The sequence below is a fragment of the Schistocerca cancellata genome, chromosome 11, assembly GCF_023864275.1.
Source record: "Schistocerca cancellata isolate TAMUIC-IGC-003103 chromosome 11, iqSchCanc2.1, whole genome shotgun sequence".
In the NCBI taxonomy this organism is placed as follows: Eukaryota; Metazoa; Arthropoda; class Insecta; order Orthoptera; family Acrididae; genus Schistocerca; species Schistocerca cancellata.
In genome coordinates, this window is record NC_064636.1 from 33,557,882 (window position 1) to 33,579,842 (window position 21,961).

The following is a 21,961-nucleotide window of genomic DNA, read 5'->3' on the forward strand; positions in this document are numbered from 1 at the left end:
GGTTTCCAGGAAGAAGTCTTTTCCCGGCGCTCCGTGGCTACCTGCAGGCTGTAATTAAGCAGCCGTGATGGAGACAGCTTCTGCTGCGACAGCGCTGCCGAGGTGCGGCCGGCAGACTCCACGGATAAGCCGGCGCCGCCCTCGGCTCCCCGGCGTGGGCGGCCATTACTGCTGATTGCGACGGCCCAGGCGCCAAGTCTGCCGCGCAGCGCACGAATACACTGCAGAGCCGAAGAAACTGCCATCACAATCTACGTGATTACGCTGCTATTCACAATAAAGTGCCTGGCAGAGGGTGGAATGAACCAGCCGCCTGCCTCCCTGGTTGCTGCAGAGGCCCAGCGTCCTTTTAGACTTGTCAGAGTACCGGAGGAGCTGCACTCCTGCGTTTGTTTGTACCTCCTTATTTTACGATATTTTAAACCAGCATCCCGGCCGTGTAGCAGTATTTACGGATGGCTCTAAACAGGCGGACCGAGCGAGGTGGCGCACTGGACTCGCATTCGGGAGGACTACGGTTCAATCCCTCGTCCAGCCAACCTGATTTAGGTTTTCCGTGATTTCCCTAAATCGTTTCAGGCAAATGCCGGGATGGTTCCTTTGAAAGGGCACGGCCGATTCCCTTCCCCATCCTTCCCTCAGCCGAGCTTGCGCTCCGTCTCTAATGACCTCGTTGTCTACATCTACATCTACGTCTACACTCCGCAAGCCACCCAACGTTGTGTGGCGGAGGGCACTTTACGTGCCACTGTCACTACGTCCCTTTTCTGTTCCAGTCGCGTACGGTTCGCAGGAAGAACGACTGTCTGAAGGCCTCCGTGCGCGCTCTAATCTCTCTAATTTTACATTCGTGATCTCCTCGGGAGGTATAAGTAGGGGGAAGCAATATATTCGATACCTCATCCAGAAACGCACCCTCTCGAAACCTGGCGAGCAAGCTACACCCCATGCAGAGCGCCTCTGTTGCAGAGTTTGCTAAACATCTCCGTAACGCTATCACGGTTACCAAATAACCCTGTGACGAAACGCGCCGCTCTTCTTTGGATCTTCTCTATCTCCTCCGTCAACCCGATCTGGTACGGATCCCACACTGATGAGCAATACTCAAGTACAGGTCGAACGAGTGTTTTGTAAGCCACCTCCTTTGTTGATGGACTACATTTTCTAAGGACTCTCCCAATGAATCTCAACCTGGTACCCGCCTTACCAACAATTAATTTTATATGATCATTCCACTTCAAATCGTTCCGCACGCACACTCCCAGATATTTTACAGAAGTAACTGCTACCAGTGTTTGTTCCGCTATCATATAATCATACAATAAAGGATCCTTCTTTCTATGTATTCGCAATACATTACATTTGTCTATGTTAAGGGTCAGTTGCCACTCCCTGCACCAAGTGCCTATCCGCTGCAGATCTTCCTGCATTTCGCTACAATTTTCTAATGCTGCAACTTCTCTCTATACTACAGCATATTCCGCGAAAAGTCGCACGGAACTTCCGACACTATCTACTAGGTCATTTACATATATTGTGAAAAGCAACAGTCCCATAACACTCCCCTGTGGCACGCCAGAGGTTACTTTAACGTCTGTAGGCGTCTCTCCATTCTGCACAACATGCTGTGCTCTGTTTGCTAAAAACTCTTCAATCCAGCCACACAGCTGGTCTGATATTCCGTAGGCTCTTACTTTGTTTATCAGGCGACAGTGCGGAACTGTATCGAACGTCTTCCGGAAGTCAAGGAAAATGGCATCTACCTGGGAGCCTGTATCTAATATTTTCTAGGTCTCACGAACAAATAAAGCGAGTTGGGTCTCACACGATCGCTGTTTCCGGAATCCATGTTGATTCCTACAGAGTACATTCTGGGTTTCCAAAAACGACGTGATACACGAGCAAAAAACATGTTCTAAAATTGTACAACAGATCGACGTCAGAGATATAGGTCTATAGTTTTGCGCATCTGCTCGACGGGACGTTAAACACTAATCTCCTCCTCCTGCTAAACAGGGGGACTCCGTCGGTTGTGCTGTTGTTTTCCCTGATCGAGTCGTCAACTTACGGCTTCGTGCGGCGTTTACCGTCTTTGATGCCGAATTGTTTGCGATATTGCGGGCATTGGAGCAGATGAGATGTGTTCCCAGTCTTAAGCGGAGCCGGAGGTGCCTGTGCTGCCCATGTTAAAATCACTAAGTTTGAGGAACATTTATGAATAAACTACCAAATAGAAAAATTTGAATTTTTTTTACGTATAGAGTGGTTTAGTATTGCAGTTATGACAGAGGGATTTTAGAGTATCTTTTCTAGTTTCCTTCCAATTATTTTTTTTATTAATGACCCAATTTTTTTTTACAAATAATTGCTTTATAATTAATCTGAAATGAAACTACTGAACATATTGCCAAATGGCTGTGTTGCAATGTACGTTTGACCACTAGGAGTGCTGTATAAAAATTTCATCTCTCTAGCTTGAGTGGATTTTGAGAAAATGTTCCTTATGTTCGAAAAATTCTAATTTACGGGAAATGGCTATCAAAGTTTCTCAATACATTCCTGCACTATAGGATGGATTATTCTTCTTCATCCTCCAAAAGCTTCCTCTTCTGTCTTCTTTTCTGGCCTGTTGTTCCGTCATATTTCATATTCTCTTTTTTGTGCTCCTCTTATCCTTTCTCTGTCAATATTTCTTAGTGCTCGTACAGTGTTCACCCCAACTGTAAATCCTAATGCCTTCAGAACTTCACGCTTCACACTGTTCCCTTGGTTATAGGTTGCTATTGCATCATAAATGCCAACGTGCAGTGTTTTTATGCTTACAAACACCCTTTTAGGAATCACTTTCCAAATCAAATTGTTTACGCTCTCATTAGGATTCTGCGTCTTTCCGTGTAGACATTCGTGTAACAATTCTGGCTGTGCTAAGTCATGAAAAATTGGTTTTATTGTTCCCTCCTGATTCTTGTACATACTGCATATTACCCGCTTTACACAAGAAGTGTAATACTACCAACAACAGGCGCAACACTGAACTAATTTCAAACGGTAAACAGCAAAGAGACGATGTTCCGCGCTCTTATTCATTGTAGTATCGCAACTTAGTACTAGTGTTAATTTTCTTTTCCCTACGTTATTCCTCTTCTTATACACACGGTTACTAAAACGTGGCATCGTAACCAGAACAAAAGTGTACGACAATATTAAATGGAGCAAGATGTTCGAAATTCTGAGGGAAATACGAGTAAGCTGTAAGGAAATACGGGTAATATTTGTCACAGAAAACAATGTAGCCAACCCTTGCACACTCGCTGTATGCGTAACATAAGGCGCTGTATGCGTAACAGGCCGAGAAAATCCCAAGCAGTTCGCCAGGAAGTCACGAGAGGGTGTTGAATGCATTCAGCGGCCGCCCATTTCCTCTGCAGGCGTGGCGGAAAATGGTAATAACTCCACTTCTAGGACGAGAAGAACAATAATTCAAAGTTTACATTAAAAAGGAATGTTCCAATTAATTTTCGGTAGCAAAAAAAAAAAGTCGTAATTTTTTGGATTTGACCACCTCCGGCTCCCCTGAAGTTTCTCATCTGTTCTGACTCCTTGAGTGCCCTTCAGACCGTGCAACACTTGTACCCAGCGGATACGGTCGTCCAGAACATCCATGATGCCCTACTCCACCTGCAACGGCAGGAGAAGGAGGTTTCCTTCTGCTGGGTGCCGGGGCACGTGGGTATTAGGGGAAACGAACTGGCGGATGTGGCTGCCAAAGATGCGTGTTCCCTCCCTCACGTTGTTGAATGTGCCGTCCCCCTCCATGCTGTTACCTCGCTCCTGCGTTTTCGTGTTATGCGTCAATGGGAAGAGGAGTGGCTGGCAGTCGGTGAAAATGACCTGCGTCTGGTCAAGGCAAAGACCTTGTAAAAAATAACTAGACTCACTGATGGCGCTGCAGTCGCGGGATAATTTGAACCTTCGGCTGGACGCCATTACAGTGGTTGTAGTCTGATGGGTTGCGTAGTATTGTTGTTTATGAAGACCCTGATTCAACGTTGTATATTTGTTGGGGCGTACATACAGTATTTGTTGCTCGTAATTCTACTGTCTGTACGTTCCAAACAAAAGAAGTACAATGGTGAAGAGTTGTGCAGCGATTAATTGTACAAATAAATTCGAGAAAGCAACGAATGTTACATTTCACAGGTATGTGGATATTTTAAGTTGTTTTGTATGTCTGTGCACTTGCTTAATAAATGTTTTTGTAACACGGTATTAGCATATTGTCTGTGCATCTATTTGCAGGTTTCCTTTCTCAAAACCACAGCTGTTACAAAAATTGTTACACGCTATCAGGAGGCAAGATTTCCGACCGACAGAATACCATTTTATATATTCCGATCATTTTGAAGAAAGTTGTTTCCTTGCAAATTACGTAAATCGTACTTGTGCAAATGTTTGTTTATTTCACATGTTTCATTCTGTGGGGCTATGAAGTTGTTCAGAAACTGATGAAAAAACCACACATATAAACTGAGGTGTACATCCTCGAAAGTATATCTTGTGACTAGTGTGATACTGGATGCCTGCCTGAAGCTGTGTTTGTTGTAGCTGGCTGATCGGCAGTGTTTCCATGGTCTAGGTTAGGTTGAAACTTGATAATATGGTCGTGAGTTGACAAAGCACTACGCCATATATAACGCACTTCTCGTCATAAAATCTAAAGCAAGGTAGAGTCAGAAAATATCTATTAACATAGTAGGCAAATCTTCGAGTATTTTGATGCATTTCCCATCCACCCTCCGTCGCATGCAATCCCTGACGCGCTGATGCAGCCCTGGAGAATGTCGTATTGTATCACAGCCGTCCACAATACGAGCACGAAGAGTCTCTACATTTGGTACCGGGGTTGCGTAGACAAGAGCTTTCATATGCCCCCATAAATGAAAGTCAAGAGGGTTGAGGTCCGGAGATCGTGGAGACCACGGAATTGGTCCGCCTCTACCAATCCGTCGGTCACCGAATCTGTTGTTGAGAAGCGTACGAACACTTCGACTGAAATGTGCAGGAGGTACATCGTGCATGAACCACATCTTGTGTCGTGCTTGTAAAGGCACATGTTCTAGCACCACAGGTAGTGTATCCCGTATGAAATCATGATAACGTGTTCCATTGAGCGTTGCTGGAAGAACATGGGGCCCAATCGAGACATCACCAACAATGCTTGCCCAAACGTTCACAGAAAATCTGTGTCGATGACGTGATTGCACAATTGCGTGCGGATTCTCGTCAGCCCACACATGTCGATTGTGAAAATTTACAATTTGATGACGTCGGAATGAAACCTCATCCGTAAAGAGAACATTTGCACTGAAATGAGGATTGACACATTGTCGGATGAACCATTCGCAGAAGTGTACCCGTGGAGGCCAATCAGCTGCTGATAGTGCCTGCACACGCTGTACACGGTACGGAAACAACTGGTTCTCCCGTAGCACTCTCCGTACAGTGACGTGGTCAACGTTACCTTGTACAGCAGCAACTTCTCTGACGCTGACATTAGGGTTATCGTCAACTGCAGGAAGAATTGCCTCGTCCATTGCAGGTGTCCTCGTCGTTCTAGGTCCTCCCCAGTCGCGAGTCGTAGGCTGGAATGTACCGTGCTCCATAAGACGCCGATCGATTGCTTCGAACGTCTTCCTGTCGGGACACCTCCGTTCTGGAAATCTGTCTCGATACAAACGTACCGCGCCACGGCTATTGCCCCGTGCTAATCCATACATCAAATGGGCATCTGCCAACTCCGCATTTGTAAACACTGCACTGACTGCAAAACCACGTTCGTGGTGAACACTAACCTGTTGATGCTACGTACTGATGTGCTCGATGCTAGTACTGTAGAGCAATGAGTCGCATGTCAACACAAGCACCGAAGTCAACATTACCTTCCTTGAATTGGGCCAGCTGGCGGTGAATCGAGGAAGTACAGTACATACTGACGAAACTAAAATGAGCTCTAACATGTAAATTAAGCGTTTCCGGACGCATGTCCACATAACATCTTTTCTTTATTTATGTGTGAGGAATGTTTCCTGAAAGTTTGGCCGTACCTTTTTGTAACACCCTGTATAGAAGAATAAAAATTAAAAAAAAAAAAAAGATACTCCAGAATAGGGCGGACAAGCGTAGTGTAAGCAGTGTCTTCAGTAGACCTGTTTCACCTTCTAAGTGTTCTGCCAGTGGATCGCAGTCTTTGGTTTGCTCTACCCACAATATTATCTGTTTGATCCTTCCAATTTAGGTTATTTGTAATTGTAATCCATAACTATTTAGTTCAATTTACAGCCCTCAAATTTGTGTGACTTACCACGTAATCGAAATTTACATGATTTCTTTTACTACTCATGTGAATAACTTTACCCTTTTCTTTATTCAGGGTCAATTGCCACTTTTCGCACCATACAGATATCTTATCCAAATGATTTTGCAAGTCGTTTAGATCATCTGCTGACTTTACAAGACGGTAAATGACAGCATCACCAGCGAACAATCTAAGACGGCTACTCAGATCGACTCCTATGTCGTCACTATAGATCAGAAACAATAGATGGCCAATAACACTTCCTTGGGGAACGGTGGATATTACTTCTCTTTTACTCGATGACTTTCCATTACTCGCACATCACGATATTATAGAACTAGTATTTATGAACAGATTGGAACCACTGGCAATGGATTAATTCATTAATGAAAATTAAGCTATTGTCATTTAAATGTTCCTGGTAAATGCCATTTCGTGTAGTATCTAAATAGTTCATTTGATTTTTTTCCGCACCTACATCTACATGAATACTTTGAGGTTCGCCGATGACATTGTAATTCTGTCAGAGACAGCAAAGGACCTGGAATAGCAGTTGAACGGAATGGACAGTGTCTTGAAAGGAGGATATAAGATGAACATCAACAAAAGCAAACCGAGGATAATGGAATGTAGTCGAATTAAGTCGGGTGATGCTGAGGGAATTAGATTAGGAAATGAGACACTTAAAGTAGTAAAGGAGTTTTTCTATTTGGGGAGCAAAATAACTGATGATGGTCAAAGTAGAGAAATTTAAAATGTAGGCTGGCAATGGCAGTTTCTGAAGAAGAGAAATTTGTTTACATCGAGTATTGATTTAAGTGTCAGGAAGCCGTTTCTGAAAGTATTTGTATGGAGTGTAGCCATGTATGGAAGTGAAACATGGACGACAAGTAGTTTGGACAAGAAGAGAATAGAAGCTTTCGAAATGTGGTGCTACAGAAGATTAGGTGGGCAGATCACATAACTAATGAGGAGGTATTGAATAGAAGTGGGGAGATGAGGAGTTTGTGGCATAACTTGACTAGAAGAAGGGATCGGTTTGTAGGACATGTTCTGAGGCATCAAGGGATCACAAATTTAGCATTGGAGGGCAGCGTGTATGGTAAAAATCGTAGGGGGAGACCAAGAGATGAATACACTATGCAGATTCAGAAGGGTGTAGGCTGCAGTAGGTACTGGGAGATGAAGAAGCTTGCACAGGATAGAGTAGCATGGAGGGCTGCATCAAACCAGTCCCAAGACTGAAGACCACGACAACAATAATAACAAGTTGTCCCTTTCGTTACCATACTGATCCAAATGTTTTTCGCAGCTGTCCAAGCGTGTTTGTTTACGCAACTGTATGAGTTGTTTTGGGACCCATCTTGCACAAACTTCATGAAACCCAAGTCTGCTGTGGATGATTTCGGGGGCAAAACCGTGACTAATTTCGAAACGATGTGCCACTTCGTCAATAGTTAATCGTCTGTCTGACATAATCATTTCACGTGAACGCTCAATGGTTTCTTCATTTGTAGCGGTAAACGGTCTTCCGGCTCCTTCACCGTGCGTAACCATTTCGGAATTTTTCAACCCATTCGTAGACACTCCATTCTGGCAAAACACTGTACCGAAAGTCTTCGATGAACTTCGGTCCTGATACGCCTTCCGACCACAGGAAAGGGATCACTGAACGTTGCTATTCTTAGGTGCAAATAGACAGCGGAGCAGCCATGATTAATGCTGACTTCCGCAAGGCGTTTGATTCAGTTCCCCATAGCCGTTGAATAAACAATGTAAGAGCATATGGACTATCAGACCAATTGTGTGATTGGATTGAAGAGTTCCTGGATAACAGAACGCAGCATGTCATTCTCAATGGAGAGAAGTCTTTCGAAGTAAGAGTGATTTCAGGTGTGCCGCAGGGGAGTGTCGTAGGACCGTTGCTATTCACAATATACATAAATGACCTTGTGGATAACATCGGCAGTTCACTGAGGCTTTTTGCGGATGATGCTGTAGTATATCGAGACGTTGTAACAATAACAATGGAAATTTGTATTGAAATGCAGGAGGATCTGCAACGAATTGACGCATGGTGCAGGGAATGGCAATTGAATCTCATTGTAGACAAGTGTAATGTGCTGCGGATAGACAGTAAGACAGATCCTTTCTCATTTAGCTACAATATTGGAGGTCAGCAACTGGAAGCAGATAATTCCATAAATTATCTGGGAGTAGGCATTAGGAGTGATTTAAAATGGAATGACCATATAAAATGAATCGTAGCTAAAGCAGATGCCAGACTGAGATTCATTGGAAGAATCCTAAGGAAATGCAATCTGAAAACAAAGGAAGTAGGTTACAGTACGCTTGTTCACCCACTGCTTGAATACTGCTCAGCGGTGTGGGATCCGTACCAGATAGGGTTGATAGAAATAGAGAAGATCCAACGGAGAGCAGCGCGCTTCGTTACAGGATGATTTAGTAATCGCGAAAGCGTTACGGAGATGATAGATAAACTCCAGTGGAAGACTCTGCAGGAGAGACGCCCAGTAGCTCGGTAAGGGCTTTTGTTGAAGTTTCGAGAACATACCTTCACCGAGGAGTCAAGCAGTATATTGCTCCCTCCTACGTATATCTCGCGAAAAGACCGTGAGGATAAAATCAGAGAGATTAGAGCCCACACAGAGGCATACCGACAATCTTTCTTTCCACGAACAGTACGAGACTGGAATAGAAGGGAGAACCGATAGAGGTACTCAAGGTACACTCCGCCACACACCATTAGGTGGCTTGCGGAGTATGGATGTAGATGTAGATGTAGACGTAGAAATCAAATGAGGATGGCGGAAAGGTGCCGCCGAAAGTAGCCGTGTGGTAGAATAAAGACATTCTCAAGATACGGCTGTGATGGTACTTTCTGTCATTAAAAAAAAAAGAGAGAGAAAGAATTATTATTTTCGTTAAACAGATCTGATTTTCCCTCAGTTGGAACGAATGTGATTAAAATTTTTATCAATTTGTTATTTGTGCATAGCATAGGCTATCCTTTGTCCACGTGTTGTGAAAAGTAAAGCCGCGCAAGATTAGCCGAGCGGTTTGGTCCGTCTCTAAGGCAACGCCATCTCGTAGTGCGGAGACGGACGAGCGCTGCGCCTGCGCTGTTGTGCTTAGCGGGGCGCGCTCTAGTGGGAAAGTTGTGTACGCGCTGACTACGCGGAACTATGTACACAACACTATACCTTTCTTGAATAACTTACGTTACAAAAATCTTTGTTACTCGAACTACTGCAATACAGCGAGCGCCAATACTGCCAGCTAAATAAAAGATTCTAACTACTGATGTCGCAAGATGAAGATGAACAGATAGAGAAAGTGTATGAGGAAATTGAAAGGGTAATGCAGTATCTAAAGGGGGCGAAAATGTAATAGTCATGGGCGACTGGAATGCAGTTGTAGGGGAAGGAGTAGGAGAAATGGTTACAGGAGAATATGGGCTCGGGACCAGGAATGAAAGAGGAGAAAGACTAATTGAGTTCTGTAACAAGTTTCGGCTAGTAATAGCGAATACCCTGTTCAAGAATCACAAGAGGAGGAGGTATACTTGGAAAAGGCCGGGAGATACGGGAAGATTTCCATTAGATTACATGATGGTCAGACAGAGATTCCGAAATCAGATACTGGATTGTAAGGCGTACCCAGGAGCAGATATAGACTCAGATCACAATATAGTAGTGATGAAGAGTAGGCTGAAGTTCAAGACATTAGTCAGGAAGAATCAATACGCAAAGAAGTGGGATATGGAAGTACTAAGGAATGACGAGATACAAAGTTCTCTAACGCTACAGATACAGCAATAAGGAATAGCGCAGTAGGCAGTACAGTTGAAGAGGAATGGACATCTCTAAACAGGACCATCACAGAAGTTGGGAAGGAAAACATAGGTACAAAGAAGGTAGCTGCGAAGAAACCATGGGTAACAGAAGAAATACTTCAGTTGATTAATGAAAGGAGGAAGCACAAACATGTTCCGGGAAAATCAGGAATACAGAAATACAAGTCGCTGAGGAATGAAATAAATACGAAGTGCAGGGAAGCTAAGACGAAATGGCTGCAGTAAAAATGTGAAGACATCGAAAAAGATATGATTGTCGGAAGTACAGACTCAGCATACAGGAAAGTCAAAACAACCTTTGGTGACATTAAAAGCAATGGTGGTAACATTAAGAGTGCAACGGGAATTCCACTGTTAAATGCAGAGGAGAGAGCAGATAGGTGGAAAGAATATATTGAAAGCCTCTATGAGGGTGAAGATTTGTCTGGTGTGATAGAAGAAGAAACAGGAGTCGATTTAGAAGAGATAGGGGATCCAGTATTAGAATCGGAATTTAAAAGAGCTTTGGAGGACTTACGGTCAAATAAGGCAGAAGGGATGGATAACATTCCATCATAATTTCTAAAATCATTGGGGGAAGTGGCAACAAAACGACTATTCACGTTGGTGTGTAGAATATATGAGTCTGGCGATATACCATCTGACTTTCAGAAAAGCATCATCCACACAATTCCGAAGACGGCAAGGGCTGACAAGTGCGAGAATTATCGCACAATCGGCTTAACAGCTCATGCATCGAAGCTGCTTACAAGAATAATATACAGAAGAATGGAAAAGAAAATTGAGAATGCGCTAGGTGACGATCAGTTTGGCTTAAGGAAAAGTAAAGGGACGAGAGAGGCAATTCTGACGTTATGGCTAATAATGGAAGCAAGGCTAAAGAAAAATCAAGACACTTTCATAGGATTTGTCGACCTGGAAAAAGCGTTCGACAATATAAAATGGTGCAAGCTGTTCGAGATTCTGAAAAAAGTAGGGGTAAGCTATAGGGAGAGACGGGTCATATACAATATGTACAACAACCAAGAGGGAATAATAAGAGCGGACGATCAAGAACGAAGTGCTCGTATTAAGAAGGGTGTAAGACAAGGCTGTAGCCTTTCGCACCTACTCTTCAATCTGTACATGGAGGAAGCAATGATGGAAATAAAAGAAAGGTTCAGGAGTGGAATTAAAATACAAGGTGAAAGGATATCAATGATACGATTCGCTGATGACATTGCTATCCTGAGTGAAAGTGAAGAGGAATTAAATGATCTGCTGAACGGAATGAACAGTCTAATGAGTACACAGTACGGTTTGAGAGTAAATCGGAGAAAGACGAAGGTAATGAGAAGTAGTAGAAATGAGAACAGCGAGAAACTTAACATCAGGATTGATGGTCACGAAGTAGAGGAAGCTAAGGAATTCTGCTACCTAGGCAGTAAAATAACCAATGACGGACGGAGCAAGGAGGACATCAAAAGCAGACAAAGGCATTTCTGGCCAAGAGAAGTGTACTAATATCAAATACCGGCCTTAATTTGAGGAAGAAATTTCTGAGGATGTACGTCTGGAGTACAACATTGTATGATAGTGAAACATGGACTGTGGGAAAAGCGGAATAGAAGAGAATCGAAGCATTTGAGATGTGGTGCTATAGACGAATGTTGAAAATTAGGACTGATAAGGTAAGGAATGAGGAGGTTCTACGTAGAATCGGAGAGGAAAGGAATATGTGGAAAACACTGATAAGGAGAAGGGACTGGATGATAGGACATCTGCTAAGACATGAGGGAATGACTTGCATGGTACTAGAGGGAGCTGTAGAGGGCAAAAACTGTAGAGGAAGACAGAGATTGGAATACGTCAAGCAAATAATTGAGGACGTAGGTTGCAAGTGCTACTCTGGGATGAAGAGGTTAGCACAGGAAAGGAATTCGTGGCGGGCCGCATCAAACTAGTGACAAAAAAAAAAAAAAAAAAAAAAAAAAAAAACACACGTATGGATTAGTCTGGGATTGGGATGTTGTCGGATGTCGGCGTGCTCTTGGCTTCCTGCGGCCCAACTTGCCGACGACGTTGTACTGCTGGTCTCACGCCGCTATTTATAGCCGCCTTCGATTCCCGACGCCCACTACGCCATTTGATGCTCTTTTGTTTTTCACAGCTCGCGTTGATATCGAGTGAAACGAAAATTCCCTCTCGGCGTTTTGCCAGCTCCTGTGGGTGTGACGGCCGGCGGGATTTTAATAAATCAAGTGCCGGACCCAAAGCAGTATTTAAATGGACACCTCCATGCCTGTCTTCCAGGTTATCTGACGTCTGTATTTCGTCAGACAACTTAATTACCCTGTCCCACAAACTTCGTTCGCACGGCTATACTTGTCTCCTCGTGTTTCATTTCGTGATTACATTCGAGGCAGGTTTCGGCGGCAGCTGATTTCCGACATTGTTTTAGAGTGTGTTATCATAAGAATAAACCTGATGTAGACATTGCACCATGTATTCTTCTGCGTTTGCTTGAATCTCATTAGACTTCGTTCCACGCGGAGCGGAAACCAAGCTGTCTCGAGTACAGTCAAGCACAATAGGGATAGGCTATACAGGGTGAGTCACCTAACATTACCGCTGGATATATTTCGTAAACCACATCAAATACTGACCAATCGATTCCACAGACCGAACGTGAGGAGAGGGGCTAGTATAATTGGTTAATACAAACCATAAAAAAATGCACGGAAGTATGTATTTTAACACAAACATACGTTTTTTTAAATGGAACCCCGTTAGTTTTGTTCGCACATCTGAACACATAAACAAATACGTAATCAGTGCCGTTTGTTGCATTGTAAAATGTTAATTACATCCGGAGATATTGTAACCTAAAGTTGACGCTTGAGTACCACTCCTCCGCTGTTCGATCGTATGTATCGGAGAGCACTGCAACATGCAGCTCTCCATGCTACTCTATCCTGTGCAAGCTTCTTCATCTCCCAGTATCTACTGCAACCTACATCCTTCTGAATCTGCTTAGTGTATTCATCTCTTGGTCTCCCTCTACGATTTTTACCCTCCACGCTGCCCTCCAATGCTAAATTTGTGATCCCTTGATGCCTCAGAACATGTCCTACCAACCGGTCCCTTCTTCTTGTCAAGTTGTGCCACAAACTCCTCCCCAATTGTATTCAATACCTCCTCATTACTGATGTGATCTACCCATCTAATCTTCAGCATTCTTCTGTAGCACCACATTTCGAAAGCTTCTATTCTCTTCTTGTCTAAGCTATTTAGCATCCATGTTTCACTTCCATACATTGCTACACTCCATACAAATACTCCCAGAAACGACTTCCTGACACTTACATCTATACTCGATGTTAACAAATTTCTCTTCTTCAGAAATGCTTTCCTTGCCATTGCCAGTCTACATTTTATATCCTCTCTACTTCGACCATCGTCAGTTATTTTGCTCCCCAAATAGCTAAACTCCTTTACTACTTTAAGTGTCTCATTTCCTAATCTAATTCCCTCAGCATCACCCGACTTATTTCGACTACATTCCATTATCCTCGTTTTGCTTTTGTTGATGTTCATCTTATACCCTCCTTTCAAGACACTGTCCATTCCGTTCAACTGCTCTTCCGAGTCCTTTGCTGTCTCTGACAGAATTATAATGTCATCGGCGAACCTCAAAGTTTTTATTTCTTCTCCATGGATTTTAATACCTACTCCGTACTTTTCTTTTGTTTCCTTTATTGCTTGCTCAATATACAGATTGAATAAAATCGGGGAGAGGCTACAACCCTGTCTTACTCCCTTCCCAACCACTGCTTCCCTTTCATGTCCCTCGACTCCTACAACTGCCATCTGGTTTCTGTACAAATTGTAAATAGCCTTTCGCTCCCTGTATTTTACCCCTGCCACCTTCAGAATTCGAAAGAGAGTATTCCAGTCAACATTGTCAAAAGCTTTCTCTAAGTCTACAGATGCTAGAAACGTAGGTTTGCCTTTCCTTAATCTTTCTTCTAAGATAAGTCGTAAGGTCAGTATTGCCTCACGTGTTCCAACATTTCTACGGAATCCAAACTGATCTTCCCCGAGGTCGGCTTCTATCAGTTTTTCCATTCGTCTGTATAGAATTCGCGTTAGTATTTTGCAGCTGTGACTTATTAAACTGATAGTTCGGTAATTTTCACATCTGTCAACAACTGCTTTCTTTGGGATTGGAGTTATTATATTCCGCGCATTTAACTACGGAGCAAAAAGGCAACCAGCTGGTCCGAGTGACCTGCATGGTCTGGGCAGTTGCAGTTCACACATAAAAAGAGAGGATGCGAGAAACAATATAGTTTCGAATGTCATTTAATTTTTTAAAGAGAGTGAAATAATATTCGGAAAAACTCCTACACTACCTCACGCTTCTTATGTGACCAGACGGAAACCGTAAAATTCTGTAGTCCTCACCTAACATAGTACTATAATTACAAACAAGAGTGGTGCAAATTCCTAACTTAAACAGAGGGTAATTTATCTGAGGGAGCTATGTCTGACTCAGAAGCGTATTTCAGGGATTTCACCGTATTCTTGAATACTGACGCCACTGAAGGTATTAATTACAGTCAGTCGTCTGGTAATCTCTTAGGTCCTTCCTTATCTGAATCCTACAAATACGTTTCAGTTCTGGAACTACTACGTCTACTACGTTGACAAGGAGTCGGTAAACAACAGAGTCCACGACGCCGTCCCATTTTCCCCGCTTCTTTTGTCACATGCCGTTCTGTGACCCGCCAGCGATCGGCAGTGACGTGTGAGAAAGCTGCGTGCGTTGGTTCCGGTACGTCTGCAGCTTAACAGTCACGTTATTTCTCGCGACAAATTCCGGAACGTGGCTCTAGATCAATTCTGTTGGATTTATATATAATCGTACACTGACAAACGTAAAAATGCAGCATTTGTATGGTGTGCTCAATACTGTGAAAATAATTGTTTGTCATGTTTCAAAAATGATTCAAATGGCTCTGAGCACTATGGGACTTAACATCTATGGTCACCAGTCCCCTAGAACGTAGAACTACTTAAACCTAACTAACCTAAGGACATCACACACATCCATACCCGAGGCAGGATTCGAACCTGCGACCGTAGCAGTCGCGCGGCTCCGGACTGAGCGCCGAGAACCGCTAGACCACCGCGTCCGGCGTTTGTCATGTCTATGCGACACTTTATCACTCTGCTTCGTGTGAGTCTACATCTGTGTTATGAAACAATGGACAAAGCCAAAATTTTTTTAATTTTTGTCCTAAAAAATTAAACTGTTATGTTTTCTTAATTTGTTGTTGTTGTTGTTGTGGTCTTCAGTCCTGAAACTGGTTTGATGCAGCTCTCCATGCTACTCTATCCTGTGCAAGCTTGTTCATCTCCCAGTACCTACTGCAACCTACATCCTTCTGAATCTGCTTAGTGTATTCGTCTCTTGGTCTCCCTCTACGATTTTTACCCTCCATTCTGCCCTCCAATGCTAAATTGGTGATCCCTTGATGCCTCAGAACATGTCCTACCAATCGATCCCTTCTTCTAGTCTAGTTGTGCCACAAACTCCTCTTCTCCCCAATTCTATTCAATACCTCCTCATTAGTTACGAGATCTACCCATTCTTCAGCATTCTTCTGTAGCACCACATTTCGAAAGCTTCTGTTCTCTTCTTGTCCAAAGTATTTATCGTCCATGTTTCACTTCCATCTTAGAGGAAGCTTTTGACAATGTTGCCTGGAATACTCTCTTTCAAATTCTGAAGGTGGCAGGGGTCAAATACAGGGAGCGAAAGGCTATTTACAATTTGTACAGAAACCAGATGGCAGTTATAAGAGGCAAGGGACATGAAAGGGAAGCAGTGGTTGGGAAGGGAGTGAGCCTCCCTGTTATTCAGTCTATATATTGAGCAAGCAGTAAAGGAAATAAAAGGAAAATTCGGAGTAGGTATTAAAATCCATGGAGAAGAAATAACAACTTTGAGTTTTTCCGATGACATTATAATTCTGTCAGAGACAGCAAAGGAATTGGAATAGCATTTTAATAGAATGGACAGTGTCTTGATAGGAGGATATAAGATGAACATCAACAAAAGCAAAATGAGGATAATGGAATGTAGTCGAATGAAGTCGGGTGATGCTGAGGGAATTAGATTAGGAAATGAGACACTTAAAGTAGTAAATGAGTTTTGCTATTTGGGGAGCAAAATAACTGATGCTGGTCGAAGTAGAGAGGATATAAAATGTAGACTGGCAATGGCAAGGAAAGCGTTTCTGAAGAAGAGAAATTTGTTAACATCGAGTATAGATTTAAGTGTCAGGAAGACGTTTCTGAAAGTATTTGTATGGAGTTTAGCCATGTATGAAAGTGAAACATGGACGGTAAATGCTGCAGAAGAATGCTGAAGATTAGATGGGTAGATCACATAACTAATGAGGAGGTATTGAATAGAATTGGGGAGAAGAGGAGTTTGTGGCACAACTTGGCTAGAAGAAAGGATCGGTTGGTAGGATATGTTCTGAGGCATCAAGCGATCACCAGTTTAATTGTGAAATCTTATGGGACTTCACCAATTTAGTATTGGAGGGTAGCGTGGAGGGTAAAAATCGTAGAGGAAGACCAAGAGATGAATACACTAAGCAGATTCAGAAGGATGTAGGCTGCAGTAGGTACTGGGAGATGATGAAGCTTGCACAGGATAGAGTAGCATGGAGAGCTGCATCAAACCAGTCTCTGGACTGAAAACCACAACAACAACAACAGATTCAAGATACATGGAATCAAAATATTGAATAAAAGAAAACTTGGTCCGTCCACTGTTCGCTGCTCTTCTCGAAGAGTGAGAAGTGGTTGAAAATATTACAAAAGTTGTATACTACGTTAAATCACCGGCGTTCTCCTATTGATTCTAGTTTTTTGAAACTCTGCACGAAAATCATGTTGTAATGGGGGATGATACCGCTATTTGACCATTACGAACAATCAGTGCGAAGATTTGAAATCTGACGTTGAAGAACTCTGTTTTTTGTGTTAATTTGTCCGTTTTTAAGGGCTATAAGCAGACAAAAGTATGTTAGGTAGACAGAGACAGCATGTCAGCTACTTTCTACTTTTATTGCATGCTGTGAATGAACACGTGTTCAATTATTTTAGTTTATTACTGTTAGCACCATCTCCTTCCTCTTTTATTATTTCATAGAAACGGCAGGCAAATCTTTAATTTCTTGAAACAAACCAAGAAGTATAATTGTGTAGGCCTCCGCGGCCAGAGGCAGTCGACATAAAAGTTTACTGGGGGGGGGGGGGGGTTGGGTTGGGTTGTTTGGGGAGACCAGACAGCGAGGTCATCGTCTCATCGAATAAGGGAAGGGGAAGGAAGTCGGCCGTACCCTTTGAAAGGAACCATCCCGGAATTCGCCTGGAGCGATTTAGGGAAATCACGGGAAACCTAAATCAGGATGGCCGGACGCGGGATTGAACCGTCGTCCTCCCGAATGCGTGTCCAGTGTCTAAGTTTTCTGGATATGGTACCGCGTCATAATGTATAAAACTATAGACCCAGAAGAAGGCCGCCGCAACCGTGGCCGAAACGTTTTTTATTTCTCCAGCAGCAGTAGTTTTATACATTATGACGCGATACCGTACCCAGAAAACTTTTATGTCGAAATCAAGAAGTGTATTTCACTGCTACGCCATTTCTTAAAAATATTTCCAGACTAGGTTTGGTGCCATTCTGCAGTACAATGTCCGGCAAACTCAGCGAGAAACCCACGTACAGAACAGATGGCGGTAAGTCTCGTGTTATCGTACGTCACGCCCGTAGAGTAAATATCTCTGGAGTGAGCATTCACATGCGCAGAACAGATTTTGTGTTTTCAACATACATTGGTCACGTGTTCTCGGGACGTCGTGTGTTTGTCCGTATAGCGCCCTGTATATTTAGAATGGCACTACATCCCCAGTACAGACGGATTCTTTTGGTGCGTGTCGTGGATTATTTATTTACATTGCGCAGATATTTTAACAGAATCCATTTGATACCGGGAATAAACCAGCTACGTAACTTTTAAGGGCAAGTGATATTACATCCTGCTTCTTTGCGATAGGTGTCACCATTCAGATGCACTCGATTTTTGGTAGTTTTCGGTATCATACGGCACTTTATAGTATTACAGAGCCTTTTGCAGTTATAGTCTTGAAATACGACTTGACAGTACGCTAGTACATTTGCAAGTGTCCGAAAAACACCAAATTTGCCACACATTAGCGATTATATCCCTGCTAATTCGCCCTTTTTTCTGCTATTTCTGCGTATTTATTTTCTCGTTTTTGCGACCTAAAGCACAATTTTTCCTACTGGTGACACTTTGAAGTATTTATTTAACGCATTTTACGTACTTTGACCCAGTTTATTAAATAAATACTAGACTGAGTAAGAAGGGGGGTAAAAGGCGATAGGAGAATAAATGTACTGTAAAGCAAACACAGTTGGTCATGTAACAGTCAACTCATATAACATCATTAACGGAAGTGGAAAGTGACACAAATGAAAGAGTTTGGGGACATGTTTACTAATATTTTACGCTTCTTAATCAAATGGTGAGGAAAATAAATTGAAGGTAAAATACACCATAGAAGATGAATGTGTACTTTGATTAGCTACCTTCAGCCACACACGTCCCAAATTTTCTCTGTCTAAACATTCCTCTTCAAAGTGTTTTGAACATACTGAAAGGTCTCTGTTGGATTCCTTTCATGTTAATTTCTTAAATCTGTTGTCATTTACGGCATAAATTCCTCTTCTAAATTTACTGTGGCGTTTCTGACTATCTGGGAGGAGACTGAGCAGTGAAACGTGTTACTTTTACACATAAACAAGAACGATCTGTCACACTACTACACTTTAAAACACAGTTTATATGTAATTCATGTCACACAGTCTCATACGGAACCTACATCCGCTTTCTTTTATATACTTTATATGATAAGACACTGTCATCCCGCTTCCCTTCTGTGTGAGAGGATGAACGAGCAAATGTATTTCTAGTTGCATGCTTGAGGGTAGCAGACAAGCCTGTCTGCTAGAGAACAGTAGGTCCAACGTCGGAACAGGTAGCTACGCTTTCTAAAAGCAGAGAGGTTTCTATCCTTAGTATGGTCCTGTCCGTCCTTTGTCATGTTGGTATAGGAAGCTGCCCCTCTGGCCACTTCCGTTTGTATTTGTGAGCCACCCCTCAGGAAGGGACCACGGCAGTCTGTCCGTGGCGAGCGTCTGAAGTGGTAAGATCTCCGGCTAAGCGCGTGTCTAAGTCCGTAGGACAATGGATTTCTTAAGTTCAGCCTAACTGAAAATTTAATCACCTTTATTTCAGGTTTAGCTCTAAAATATCTAATGTTATCTTAAATTGCAACGCAGTGTATTTCGAGTGTGAAGTTCAGAATATCTTCCAGTAGTTACTTTGTCACTACTTTGTGAGTAAAGTGGAACCACGTGTTGATCAGTAACTCTAACTAAGATCATCAATCTTAAATGCGAGTGTGCGTGAGATTATAACATCTCGTCTTGACAATATTTTTCAATATAGCAACTTTTCTTTATATTCAACCCACGTGGGGTGTACTTTGTGAGACCAGTACCACGTGTTTATATAATTGTTTGACCCATCAGGTTAATAGTAAGACGTTAGTAACCAGTTCGAGGTTTTTCTTTTGTAAATTGCTTTTCGATCTAATTTATTTTAATTATCAAAATTATTGTGGAGTTACACGCTTTGTGTAAACCAAGTTGACCACGTGAAGCACGTGGTGTAATCATCAAAGTAGCCCTCAGCTATTCTTTTTGGGAAGATTTCACAGAGAGTTAGTATGAATTTAGTATACCAGTGTGTGGTAATTACATGACAGACAGGATTGTACTACGAACGTAACTTCTTTGGGTGAAAATTGAATCGGTTGGTTGTGGTTAATTTCCTCTTGCATATGTTTCAACGTTCTTTGTGTGGTATTTTATGAATGCAGTGTTGTATGCAGTCTCCCAATCTTGGCTCCATATTTGATGTGTTCCGTAAGATTACAAACTCACATTTTCCACAATCCTAAATAAGGCACCAGTTTAGTTATGAATCAAATTTAATATGCTGGAATTTCAATGATCAATGTTAAAATAAATTTCCAAATATAAACTCATTTATTTCTTTTTATTTAAATTCTCTTATATATATATATATATATATATATATATATATATATATATATATATATCACCGGTTGTCGTATGACTATTAAAAGATTATAATTAATGTTAGTCTGGTTCGGAATTTGGTAAGCTAGACTGGATACCTGGTGAAACAGTTGCGCAGTAATGCAAGGTTAACTTCCCCAGACAGCTCACAGCTTTAACCCGCTTTTATTGTCTATCAGTTCCGCTTACACCACAAAATAAAGCAACAACGTTATAATACCTTGGAATATTTTGTGGGGACAAAATTACTCCTCCTTATTTTCGGGAGCCACATCTTTACTCGTTGTTCATCCTTCGGGAAACTAAAATATAAATCACACATAATCATTCTCCGTGTCCTAGACACACTTAACATGGTTTACTTATAGTAAACAAAAAGGTTTGGGCACACATATTATACGAAGGCAATTACAAACTCCCACTCTATTGAATTTACCTGTCTCCCGTCTTTCAAATCTATATACATAATCGACAAGTCACTGATAAATGCATGTATTTGCTGAAACAACTAACCATTCCCTTTCCTGTTCCACTAGCAAATTTACGAGAGGAAGCAATTTTTTGTAAGCTTTAGTACGAGCCGTAATATCTATTATATAGTTACAAAATCGTAGAAAAATAGGTCTACAGAATCGTCTTACTTATAATACGTCTCGAAATTTTTAAACATATACAGTCTCTCTTACTAATATGATAACTATAATTAGAGCTACATGGTATGTACCCATAAAAGTTACTACCCCTCCTTTCACATACTTGTCTTTGCACCCTTAGCAACGACAGTAATTCACCATCGCTATTACACTATCAACAAACGGTGTAAACACAACAAAAACCCTTGACATTATAAACCTCAAACTCTGCGGAAAGCACACACGCACAGCAAAGTCCCGAAAACACGTGACAATCCTGGTTTAATGTTGACAACACGCGCATTACGAAATGCTCACTCGAGAGATATGTACTCTATGGTCATGCCACATGATGACAGGGACATTATTGTGGCAGCATGCCATCTGTTGCTCCTTTCTGTCAGCATTGTTATTAAAATAGCACAGATCTCTTTTCCCATTTTCTATAATACCGCAATATTTCGAACCAATGCATATTGTAAGAAAAATTTTAGAAATGCTGTTATGGCTAAATGATATTTTTTTGTACTCTGCTATTAGTAAAGTACAAAACCAGCTGTTGTAATCGAGACCAAACAGATACCAATAAATATCGGTTATTCAGAACTAAAATGCCGGTATTGGCTTTAATCGGTGCGTTCTTCCCATCCTTATATTGTACAAGATTGTATGTGCGAATATCCACAGAGGAGCATTGCCGCATCAGCTCGCGAAAGTTCCGACAGCGTGCCTTCGTCATTATTAATGACGAATAACCGCTGACTGAGAAAATTCCACCCTTGCCGCGCTGCCCCACAAACATACCTGTGCACGAGTGAGTCAAAGATTCCGCATTTGTGGCAGCC

At 42.2% G+C, this 21,961-nt stretch overlaps 1 protein-coding gene across 5 annotated transcripts in view; it reads left to right on the forward strand.

Annotated features, from left to right (window-relative positions):
- Positions 1-21,961, forward strand: part of LOC126108920 (serine/threonine-protein kinase OSR1) — a 525,656-nt gene that overhangs the window by 235,202 nt on the left and 268,493 nt on the right. The window lies entirely within an intron of this gene.